The sequence below is a fragment of the Phalacrocorax carbo genome, chromosome 7 (assembly GCF_963921805.1).
Source record: "Phalacrocorax carbo chromosome 7, bPhaCar2.1, whole genome shotgun sequence".
Lineage (NCBI taxonomy): Eukaryota > Metazoa > Chordata > Aves > Suliformes > Phalacrocoracidae > Phalacrocorax > Phalacrocorax carbo.
Window position 1 is genome coordinate 17,375,133 of NC_087519.1, and position 12,776 is coordinate 17,387,908.

The 12,776-nt window shown below is 42.5% G+C and overlaps 1 protein-coding gene across 1 annotated transcript in view; it reads right to left on the reverse strand.

Moving 5' to 3' along the window:
- The window catches only part of THSD4 (thrombospondin type 1 domain containing 4), a 345,527-nt gene extending 336,656 nt beyond the window's left edge, over positions 1-8,871 (reverse strand). The window contains exon 1 of the mRNA XM_064456549.1: positions 8,541-8,871. The gene's annotated coding sequence lies outside the window, so the exon portion shown is untranslated. The remainder of the gene's footprint in view (positions 1-8,540) is intronic.
- Between the last annotated feature and the right edge of the window lie 3,905 nt (positions 8,872-12,776).

The window sequence follows — 12,776 nt, forward strand, 5'->3', positions numbered from 1 at the left end:
AGTGATGACTTCAGACTGAAGTATTATTTTCTGCCTATATGTAACAAATATTTTAATACATAAGCACCTTCACTCACTATCTCTGTTGATCATTTGTAGCTTAGAAACAGTACTTGCTAGTAGTAGTTTCAGAGTTGGCTGCCATGCAAGTCACAATAAAATCCACTCTCACCCTTCACTTCTCTTTTCTGACCACATTAAATGCCGAATCTAATTTGGTGTATTATCAAATTTATCTACAATGCAGAAACCTCTGCCATCATCATAACATGCTTAGTTTTGTAACCCTTCTTGCTCAAGCAAACTTATTCAAGTGGCTGGGACTTTGCCTGAGTAAAGTGGGAGTGAAGAATTCTGAACAGGGCCCTTAGGTAAAAAGAAATCAAAGGTCATCTCTTGGCAGTAGAGCCTGAACTTATTTGTGCTCGAGGGCAGGTTATTATAGTGCACTGACCTTCACCTGACATCACTTAATGCTTCAGGCAAAATATTCATCTATCTACAAACTGAAAAACTGGGCCTGAAAATGAGAATAAGAGACTTATTGAATTTGCAAGACAACAACAACAGCCAATTACAAAGTGCTGGCAAAGAAAACTGAGTAGCTCCTCCAACACTGTGGACTTCAGTTGCTGCTTTAAATAGTCCCTATGGCACAGGCAAAGCATGCAAGATCAGTGGTGATCTTTTAAAGAAACACAACCATGGTTTTTATGTTTCACTGGGGCCTGGGGGGTTTTGTTGTTTTGGGGTGGGGTGTTTTTTTTGTTTTGCTTTTTTGTTTTTTTTTAAATCAGAGTCTATTGCTGTTGTGCATACTGCTTAAAGTCAGGAAAGTAGGGTTTTATACAGTGACTTGCAATCTTCTACTGGAGTACTCACTATTGGAGATCGGTGAAGACTTGATGAAAGGAACGCAACTTGAGTGAAATCACTCTTTGGGTACTCCTTGACACTGTGTTTCCTGGTTAAGCATAAAATCTGTATGGTCTAACTAAACAGGAATTTTGAAAAGCCCTTCTAACATAACTTTAGGAAAATGACAAAACAAAAAGCAGAAACAAACCAACTCTACCTTTCTGAACCCTCAATTGCCAGCAAGATAACATTTGGAAACAGTTTCTCCCCTCTTCCATTTCAAAGCAGTAGAAACAATCAGATTTTAAACACAAGCAGCATGGTTCAAAAGAAGTCAGATCAGTTTCTGTCCCATTCTAACAGTATGAAAGCAGTAGAGATATTTTAGTCCTTTCATGCCCTCATAACTCAAAATTGCAAAGGGATTTTCTTCTTGTTTCAAATAATTATTAATTATTATTATTTAAATTTTAAACATGCTCACAAGCTATCACTCCGCATTCAGTCCTGGTGTGATTAATTTGGGCAGCAACAAACAGGCAGAAGGGACAGATTTATGACAACTGATTAATCACAGCAGCATTGTCAGTGCCAAGTAATAAATCTGAACCTGATCCTGCAAAATTGTAAACATTCCTATGAGAAGCAACAACAGTACTCCAAACTCCTTAATGCCATTGTGAGGAAAGCCCTGAAATGAGGGGGGGGGGGGGAGGGAGTAAAAAAAAAAAAAAAAAAAGGCAGTCTTTTTGGTATGCAATATGTATCAACAAGTACAAGGAATGCCTGAAGAAGTAAAGGAACATAGGAAATTTAACTTTTAATGGCTGCTTATCACTATTAAAAAAAATTTTAAAATTAGCCCTAACCCCCATGCTTCAACACATGAACAGTATTTCCTGGGCCATCAAAGCTGAACAATACCAACAGTTAATGGTTAACACACTGTATTCTTTTAAATCCTTACTCTTACACTGTTCTAGTTAAGTGCTTAAATCCCACATAAGACCCTGAAGATCTGCGAGGAGGTTTGTCCACTGTTCCACACACTCACTTCCCCAGTGAATGTATCTCCATGAAAATACAGGAAAATGAGACAGAGCTTTTATTGCTGCCAGATTAAGTAATTGCATCCATTCCGTATAATTTATCATCCTTTTGGGCAGCTTGTGTCATGGGATGTCTTTCTATTGTAATTATTCAGGGTGGGATTGGACAGGCCTTTGCTTCTTTTTGCCAATCCAATAAGCAAAATAATTTCTTCTTTTTACTTTCGTAGAAACGAAACGCTTTAGATAAAAACCACCAAACAAAAATACAAGTTTAATATACAACCAACTAATAGCAGCACAATGTTACTGAACCAGCACTACAGCAATCACCTTTACCAGGAAAAGAATCCAGGACATCTGAAAACTTTCCAAGTCAACATTTACTCCCATGATTATTGTCAACAGTTTCACTGAATTTGCCATTGAGAGATAGGTTTGCCCTTCCATGCACTTCTCTCCAGCTAATCCAAATGGAGTATCAGGGGAATCCACTTGATTCAGGATTACAGATTTTAGTCATAGGATATTTGAGTATCTAAGTGACATTCTTCTCTTGGGGGAGTAGTATCCCATGTTCACACGTGCAAGTGCTGATCCAGCAAGGCCAGGCACAACAAATGTTTTTCATCAAGCAGCAGCTTTCATGGAGAAGGGCTTTTAAAAAGGGCTCCTTTATCCATCCTCTTCCCAAAACAATGGCAGCAAAACCACATTCCAACCTGGGTATCATGACTCGCATAGAAGGCAGTAAGCAGAAAACCACACTACTTCTATGCAACGTTACAAACAGTATCCTTAGGCTGCCAACAAACAGTTAAGTTCGGCAGCCTCCCCCTCTGTCTTTTTATCTCACCAGGCCCTGCAGTCACAAAGGACAGATCTTGCTCCACCTCCGGAGCAAGCAAGGTCCAAGCTATCAGGTCAGCCCTGCTTCTACATCGAAAGAGACAAATTTGGAAAGATTCTGCTCACTACCAGGTTTCTCTGCTAAACTTCATTCCTGTACAAGAAGATGTCAATACAATCCTCAGACACAGATAAAGAAATTTCAGAAGTTGAAACTTCCATTGTCACAACAGTTACCCTGGAACTTAATGAAAAGGGAGTATTCTTCTCTTATTTATTGTAATATTTTAGGTAGTTTGGGTTTGAAAAAAGCACAATTAAGTAAGCAAAGTGAAATCAACAAAAATGCAGTAAAAAAAGTACCTTTCTGAAGAACTGGATTTCTCTCTACACTTAATCGTGTATAGCTATGTATAACTTTGAGTTTATAGCAGTCTTAAAGAGGAATACAGGATCACAGTTATGAAAAAAAAATGATCCTCTGCAAACAGTTCAATTTTATCTACCAATTCCTGTAATTTAAGCACCATTTTTTTGGAACCCACAGTCTCCCAAAGGCCACAGTTCCAGGAACCAACCATGCAACAAGCATAACTCCTGTTAAAAGAACAAGTTACTAGCTCTTGTACTGTCAAAGAAAAGAGTACAAACTCTAATGCTCCAAAACGATGAGATCAGATATATTCACTTTAACATTTCAGGATTTGTAAGCCAATCTAATGATTTTGGGGCAGACCTACCTCCCAGTTCCTAAATGCTCCATGAGGTAGTACTGCACACTAACAAACTGCCATTAGACCACACATGTAGCTTCTGTGACTCTGCTAAATGTCACCACTTGATCAGTAAAATTTATTTCCAGATCTATGATGCTTAGCCATTTCTGTCCGTAAATCAGATGAAAACGTTAAATATATCTGTGCTGATAAAGCTTCCCTCCCTGCTCCTTTTATAAATACATTAAAATGTCTTGATTTGATTCTGTGTTCACCAATATTCACGATTCTTATGTTGTAGGGCATTCCCTGTTCCTGTTGAAACAGAATTTTATTCTGACTTCTGTTACAGTTGTGTTTAAGTGATGATATGGAGAAATGTTTGAGGAAAGGAGGGCTCCACATTCTAGGCAGGGCTGAACTCCAAGATCTCAGTCATATCAACACTTGACAATTTTCATATTTAACACAAACTGATTAATGCAGATGAGGAATATGAGCCAATGCCTGAGATGAGTTGCATTCATGTCTTCCATCAAGTCTTTCTACCAGCAGAGAATGAGCTTTTACCACAGTTCAGACACAGCACTAGTCCCGCTGGAGAAATGAAGAGCGCTGCCTGCTTGTAAAACCAGGAGATACACAGAAGTGGTTCCTTACATATCAACAGATAGGCTTTAAAGAAATACTGAAATGATGGTTAAAATGCCACTAAGAATTCACTGAGACCAGTGTTCATTCTTTCCAATGACAAGAGCGCATCACACAGGAATGCCTTGATCCAAAGTTACTGATAACCTTTTCCGTGACTTTATTGGCCCTTAGACCAGAGCTTTAAATAAAAGACAGTGGCTCTTGCACTTACTGAGAAAAGAATCTACAGAACCGATAGGGAAAAAACGTCTTTTTCTAAATAATTTTTTCCATAAAAGGAGAGTGGAATCTTCCTGTGAAGAAAAATTCCAAAACCAGGACCAAAACAAATACTGAAGTGGGATGCCAAGTAGCAGCAGCCCAGGACTGATGTGAAATAGCCAACAAGCAAGTTTGGTTTTGTTCATATACAATAGATATTATTATTCCAGTGATTTTTTGGGTCTTTTGCTTTTTGTTTTGGGTTTTGTTTCAGGGATTTATTTTTGGAGGGGTTGCTGTTTTTTTTTTTTTCCTTTAAAGTTTCCTGAAGATAATTTGCATGCAAAGTGCTTTAGGATTACAGTTGGCCAATATCCTGTAATTATCATACCTTGTTCAAAGATAAAGGAAATGGAGCAAGATGCCAATAAGACTTGATCAGCAGCACACAGCAGGTCAATGGTAGTGTTGAAAACAGAAGCTCACATTCCAGCAACTCACATATGTATCACCCAACCAACAGATAAGGCTACTTTCTCTCACAAGGATCATGTTGAGATCATATCAACATTGAAATATTTGTAATATAAGAACAGTTCCTGCCAAGAAGCCCTACATTTAACGTGTTGCGCCATCATTTAAAAAATATATAATGGCTGTCTATAGATGGTGTTGACAAGTGCTGATTGTTTAACAGCAACCAAACTTATGAACACTGACCCATCTCTGGGAATGCCATAACCCTGCAGGGAAAAGCTACACAAATTTGATGCGTGACATGACATTCACAAGTACCCAAGAGAAAAATGGGTGGGACAGAACATTCCAGGAAGAGATAACCAAGTTGTGTTAAATTACAGAATTTTTATCTATTATTGTCAACTAAGTCAAAGAACAAAACAAGCCAAAAATTAATCAGGCAACACTGAAGCACACAGTTTCAGCTATGCTGCCTTTATACAGAGTAAGATATGAGGCCAAATTCAGTGCCCAACATATCACTCTGTTAATCAGTCTTTTTTATTCATATCTGCTTAACATCTCCCTAATTAAATCTTCTAAATTAAGTACTAGACCATGAAATCTTGCTAAAAATCTAATATAGGTAAACAGAATTTTCTAGTGTAATGTACTATCCTGAATGCAAGAGTTTATTTAAATGCAAAACACAAAATAATCCACTCTTACTTAACTGACTATAGATTAACAATGCAATCACTTCCATTGATCACATATTTAAACCATATATATTCATAAGTGAATTAGCTTTACAATTACCTGGTTCATCCTCCAAAGTCCATTTGTATCAGGTTAAGCTGTTTTCTGAAAACGAACTAATAACTGAACTGTATAAGTGACCACTTAAGGGAATAAGACTTTCCATGGAATACATTCTCCAGCTAGCACTATGACTGTTGGAAGCGTTTCACAGTTAAAAGCTACAAAATGCTTTGCCTATCTACAGTGGGAGAAGTGATACCACCAACGTCCAAACAATTAAAGAAGTAGGTCTGATACAGTAAGTTTTCTGCTCTTACTTTTTCCTACTTGCAGAAAAATAACAAATTTCTAAAAGTGAAGGCTGTTCTGATAATATAACACTACGGGAGACACAGTTAAAATTGCTCTGCATGGTTAACTTTGGATTTTCCTGGTTTTTTTAAGTGCTTAACCATCAAACCTTAATCTTCTCTAACAGCACAACTCAAAGCCCATAGAAGTCTCTACACTGACTGCCCTTAACTGTAGAGGATAAATCTGAGTTTTAAAGTAAAAAAAAATCTGAAATATCACTACTAAGTGTCTGGCTGGCCCTTCTTCACCTCCATTTTCAGTACATCTGCCACCGTGAATGGTCTGAATATCACGCATCTGATGTCACATTACAGAGAACTGAGACTACTACGTGCAAAGCCATCTTTTCTGCTGTTATTGTCTGCACAGAATCACACACTCACACCAGTCTAAGTCTTCAAGATGGTTCTGTTCATTTTTGTTTTGCTTTCAGGCTTTGTTTAATGCATGTTTGCCTAGCACAGTTATTCAGTTTGTTCTACAGCAAAAGCAAAGGTTTTATACTGCAATCATAAAACTCATCAATGCCTATCAGCAACCTAATTATTTTTCTGGAATTAAATCTGCTGGAGCTCTGAATGAGCCTGCTGTATGAAGTGTGAAAAGACAGAAATCTCACACCATGCAACACCTCCAAGTGCTTCTGAAAGTTAGAGTCCAGGAATCAGAAATCACTCCTTCAGTTCCACTGGAGCTGCTTCAGATTCGAGTCATTATCATCAAGACCTGGGATTAGCCCTGCTCCTAAGTAAAACCTGACAAGCTATGTTCACGGCACAATTATGACAAATAATCCATGTTTCCTACCCACGCTCACTTTGAAGGCCTCTATATGATAACCCAAACCAGCAGATCTTTTATTTCTAACTTTGCTAAAAATTCTCATTTTACAGCACTTTCCTCCTTGAAAGGTAGTCTCTCCTCCTAGTTTACTTAACTTCATTGTCCCACTCCAACGTTCCCTGGGAGAGAGGTGATGGAAAATAAAGTATCAAGAATTACAGCTGTCTAATGAATCTGAGGATATTGAATGGGTGGAAATCACATCAAACAGTAGATTATTATTACTTTTACACCAGAAAGAAGTCCGAGTTGGCAACCTACAGCTTCATGGATCAAGTTGATAAGAGTGCATTGGTAGTTCCATGAACAGCACTAAACTTGGACAAATTTGGGCTATTTTCAGTTCCTGCTCTTGCCACAGAACAGAGCAGAAATATGCACAGCACACTGACAGAATATTAAAAGCCCATTAGACAACTATTTCATCCATGGCATTACACCCTTGTATTGAGCCACCCACTATCTAGTTACTTAGATTGTGGTTGCTGATTTAAAAAAATAAGCCACACTGATTCATCAACAGATGACCACACAGTGGGTTACAAATATTTCTATTACTTTTGTTGGCTAGTCACATCACTGATGCACCAACTTAAATCTATCATCTCTGGTGGCAGACATTACCAGGCCACTACATAGCCCATGTTGTACTGAAATCTCGAATATAACTCTTAGTTTTGCTGATCCCTTGATTTAAAAAAGTACAAAAAGAATTAAAAAATACAGAAAAAGGTGATGACGCTGGCAAGAGATACAGCATAAGTTCCATTCAAGAAGTGACTAAAAGGCTAAGAATTCTTTACCCTGAAATAAAGGACAGCTGGGGAAGACAAATAACAAAAGAATACAGTCCTGAAATAGCACAGACAGTGAGTAGAGAACAAGTATAATTTGTTTGATAAGGACTGAACAGTATCAGGCAATAGATTTAAAAGGAGAAAAAGGAAGCAGCTTTTCCACACAACATATTAACCTGTGGAACTCACTGCTGCCAGGTTTTCTAAACTGTTCATGAAAAAACATGTGGATGAATTCACAGCAAGTGTGTCAAGGGCTATTAAACACACAAGTGTGGACACACTGACAGCTGAAAAAAAAAGAAAGCTATAGCTGGAGGAGGAGAGGTGTTCTGAGATTCTCCCCTGCTACAGTTTATACCCCTGTAGCGTGACAACCGAACAGGCGCTGCTAGAATGTAACAAAGCCTGAAGCAGGAGAGCGTGAAAAGAAATCCCAAACGCGGTTCATGCTTTGCACACTGTGCCTAGGTAGACCAAGAAATCTGGCCCAAAACGAGAACAATTGCGACGCGCATTCTTCGTGAGGAGAGCTATTAACTTCTTTCGTTCTCTCATACAAACTGCTGGATTCATCTCAGGCTACGTGCAGTTACTGCTTCTGGCGGGACACCGAGAGAAAACGAAGCAGCTCGTCACACCCCCTGGATGCAGCCCCTGGAAACCGAGCGTGCAAGGAAAGCAGCTTTGAAATGGCTACTTACACAGCCAAAAACAGGCAAAACACACGAGGCGCAGGAATCTCGCCGAGCAGACAGCTCTCCCACAGCCAGCAGAGAGCGAAGGCTCCTCGGGCCAGGGCTTTGAACACAAACCCAGCCAGGGCAGCCCTCACCGCGGCCCCGCAGCCCCGGCCATCCCCAGCGGCCAGTCTCCGAGCCGCCCGGAGCCCCAGCCGCCCCGGGGCACTGCCCGCACAGCCCAGACGCACCGGACCGCCACCCGGACGCCCCCTCCCCGCTCCCTCCGGCCAAGCGCCAAGCCCGCCCACCGCCCACCTGGCGCGGGGCCCCTGATGGGGACCCCAGGGGTCCGGGCGCTGCCGCCGCGGGGGCGGCCGGGCCTTGCCTCGCCTCGCCGCTCCGCGCCGGCGTCCCTGGCGGCGCACGTCCGGTCCAGTCGCCCCACGACGAGGCGCTCTCGGTGCGGCGGGGGCGAGAGGGCTGACACCCGGACGGGCCTCCAGCGCATGGGAGGCGGCGCCCACCTCCGCCGGGAATGCCGGAGCGCAGCTGCAGGGCGCCTCGCAGCACCCGAGGCAGGTTCCCGGTGCCTCCGGGGCTGAAGACAGCCTCTCCCCCCTCAGCTCGCGTCTGCCTCCCGCGCAACGGGAACGGCGGCGCCTGCCCGCGCCTGCTGCCACCTGGCGGCCGCGCCGCCCCGCGGAGCCGGGCCCTCCCGCCCGTCCTCCCGCCCGTCCTCCCGCCCGTCCTCCCGCGCCTCCCTCGGGCCGCGGCACCACGCCTTCCCGCGGCGCCCGTGCACGGAGGTGCGGGGGCGACCCACGCCACACTCGAGGAGTAGCCCGCGCTCCCGCCCGCGCCCACCCGTCTCCATCCATACATGGTATATAAATTTAGAAGGTGTCAGGGAAGCCGAACCTGCCCGGCCGGTATCGCTGGGCTGGCCGGGGCTCCTGCGCAGGCAGAGCAACGTCCCGCCACTTCCCCGGGCGGCAGGAGACGGCCTCCACCAAGACAGGCGTTCTGCACGGTTATAGCATCTATAACACAGTATATGATACTCTCTAATTTTTCAGTTCCCACAGCTTTACACTGTTTGTGTAACATTTGCACTAACGCACCCCATACTGCCGCTCTCAGACACTACAAGAAAACATGAGAGGGACAACTGTCATCTTCCTACTCGCTGGCTGGATGAAAGACCATCTGCTTCTAGCAAAACCGCTCACATCTAGAAGATAATGCTGATTCCTGCCAGTATTTTCCCAAAAGTCTGAGATTTGAAACGGAGCCAGTAACAGTGACACACTGGCACTATGAAAAGCAAACCACAGACAAGCATACATGAGGAGGATCTTTTCCTGGTAACTTTTGAGTCAGCCTCTGAGGGAAAAAACTGTATCTGTCTCTCTGTTCCTGCTTTATATTAAGTGTACTGGACCTAAGATCCCTAAGGGCATTTTTATTGAACAGTGCAACCAGCACAAGCTCTAAGCCTTAGACCCACATAGTCACTGACAACAGTTCATTGCAACATTCAGTATTACACTTTAAAAAAACCCCAAAACTATTATTCTTGTGCTGGAACTGACCCAAGTAGGTGAACCCATTTGCTTTAAAGTGCAGCAAAGCAGGTTGTTTTTTCCTGGCAACATTTTGGGCTCGATTACACTTGAACACAGCCGAACCACTAAAAGATTATGTGTTGACTGTACTATTCATTGCACTGAAAAACCTACTCTGTTCCCAAGCCCATGTATAGCAACAGGCTCTAAATAAAAGATCTGCAGAAAACCTACTTTTTCCTGTATGCTCATCAGACAATTGCCACAGCATAGCACTCCCAATCAGTTTCAGATGCCTTATGGGTGCCATGGCATATCTTGGTTGTAAAAAGACAGCTGTATACAGCTGTATGTTAAAGATTTCTCACAGGCAAAGAAAGACTGCATTATAACGCTAAGAGAAGGGTAGCTATGCCACCTCCAGGAGATTGAGGGCTCACTTGTAGTAAGTAAATGGGTTTGGAAACCACAGATTTGATCTAGAGAGAATTCCTCCAGTCACTCCTGAGTTATGCTGTAGTTTGGTATCAGGTAAACCTGTACCTGTGCTTCAGAAGCTAGGCTGAAGCCTGTTTGGCAGTGGTAGACAATCTAGCAGGAAGGATGCACTACTTTGGCCACAGTCTAATGAAGTACATAAATAAGTGACTAATTGCTAAGTCAGGTAGTATGTGAGCAATAAGAGCTCTGGCAGTTTACAGTATTTTAGTTCCAATCTCTACTACAGAGGCATTAATAGCATCGGAAGAGTTGGAGCCTTGGTACATTCAAGTGGAGGCCACCAGGTGGCCTTCTGAAGAGCCAAGGAACATACACTTGTCACTATTTCCCCTTCCTGTCTCTTTTGCTGCCTTTACTCTAAATTCCCTAATCTCTCTTGTTTTCTATTTGACTTTTGGCATAATTGCTCCCTCCCAAGGGCTACTACAGAATCTTATCTCTCATCCCTCCAGCTCCTCCTCTTGCTGATGAACTGTTCAGAACAGCATGCATCGTGTTTTCCCAGCAGTGCAAGAGGAAGCTGTTGTCATGCTGCTGAGGGGGAGAGGAACAGTCCTTCCCACACCTTATCAGAGCAGCTGACACTCAATTTGTTCTGAACAACTGCAGAGCTACAAGTCTCCCCTTCTCATGATATTGCAATGTTATCTGAAGACTTTCATGGTCTCACATAACAAATGTGGCTATCTAAGAAAAAAACCTAATATACTCAGGCTATTGGCTGCTCTTTTCTAAGGGGATTGTGAAATGGCATCATTCTTCTAAATAGAGAGCAAAACATAAATACTTGAAAGAAAACATCATTCAATAGGAGTTTAAATGTAATTCTTCCTGCAGTAATCCACAAAGGAAATGCTTTTTTAAAGTTTTAATTTGCTAGCTGAAGGTGCAGTACAAAATAATGCATTTGAGGGAGGTATCAACTCACCAAGCAAAGATCAGTCTGGGTAAGGACAACCTACTTGATCACTTGTTCAGCACATGGTGATCCAGCTACATCTTGTCTCCTCGTGTGAGGGCAGGGACAGCCACCAGGTCCACTCACTCCACAAGTTGCAAAAATTCAGGTTTGAGGTATAAGGGGTTTCTTGGTGTTTTTGCTTCCAAAGCTGAAAGACTTCCCTGCCCATGAGCCAGTTCTTTGGCCAGCTGCCTCAGTGAAATAATAGGAATCTATTTCAGTTAGTTTCATTAAAATTCTTTGGGTTACAGCAGCCTGGGAACAAGACATTAATCCTACTTTGAAAATTCAGACTAGATTACAGCATAACATTATAAGACTGGCAAAGAGACAACAGGGTAGACCAGGGTTCTGCCCTGCAGGACTGAACTGCTGCTCACTAGTCATAGAATCATCTTGTGCTAACAGTGGGAATTAAAGTCTGTGAAAATCCCCACTGGGATAAGGAAGGAAAGAATCGGAGGAGAAAGAAGATCAGATTGCGGTAGAGTAGGAAGCTAGAGTTTCCCTCCCTTGAATTGTTTCAGCCACTTATTATTTGTTTCAATACTTCTGTGTGAGCCACTAATTGTCGCAGTAGGATCTTTCTGCTTCATTTCCTTCCCTTTGTGAGAGCAGGCATCAACATGGCAAAGAGTTAGAAATCTGCTGCCTTGTATATGGAAGACAATGTCAGATTTACAACCTGTCCAGCACAGGTCAGTGGCACAGTTAAGCTTTGGAAAGTGCCTTTTATACAAGCATTAGATTTTGAGATCTGGGGGGGAAACCACTATCACAAAAACCAAAAACAAACAGAAAACAAAAAATTAAAAATTGAGACATGGGTTAGTTTGCTGGTCTGGAAGAAAGACAGTGTAGTTTTACAAGTTTTCTCTTCACCCCTAGATCTGTTACTCTTCAAGCAGTAGTACTGGAAAGAGTACATGGCACCAAAGGAGAAGAATAGTAGCTAGCTCAGTTGCAGCTTAGCTATCCTGAACAACAGTAGTGTTTTGTAGTTCACACCCAAAACTGTGCTCAGAAAAACCTCCATTTGATGTCCCCTACCTTTGCCTTTCCCCAGTGCTAGGAGATCAATCATCCCTGACATGTCCTTGCCTGAGAACAGCAGAGTTGCAGAGAAAATGGAAAGTTTTTCAGTTAATATGTCACACTACAGAAATGGGAGAATGTGCCTGTTTTATGCTTATCCTACTTTGCACATGAGGGCAAGTTCCAAGAATGGTACTTCCCTGGGACCCACAGCCACTCTCGGCTGTGGTACCACTGCCTCACTCTAAAGGAAGACTCCACAGCAGCACAGCAAGGTGACTTTCTAGCCAAACAAACAGGACTTCCCCCTTCCTTCTCCATAACATATATTTCTCTTTGGTCACACTGGAGGACTTCTCCATGTTCTGGATAAGCACGAGCCAGATCATGTACAACTATATAGACTGTATCCCTTGCTCTTACTCCTGTGCTACATATAAAGACCTCAATGGTTTTCTTTAGGTGGACATACTCAATAATATTTTCCAT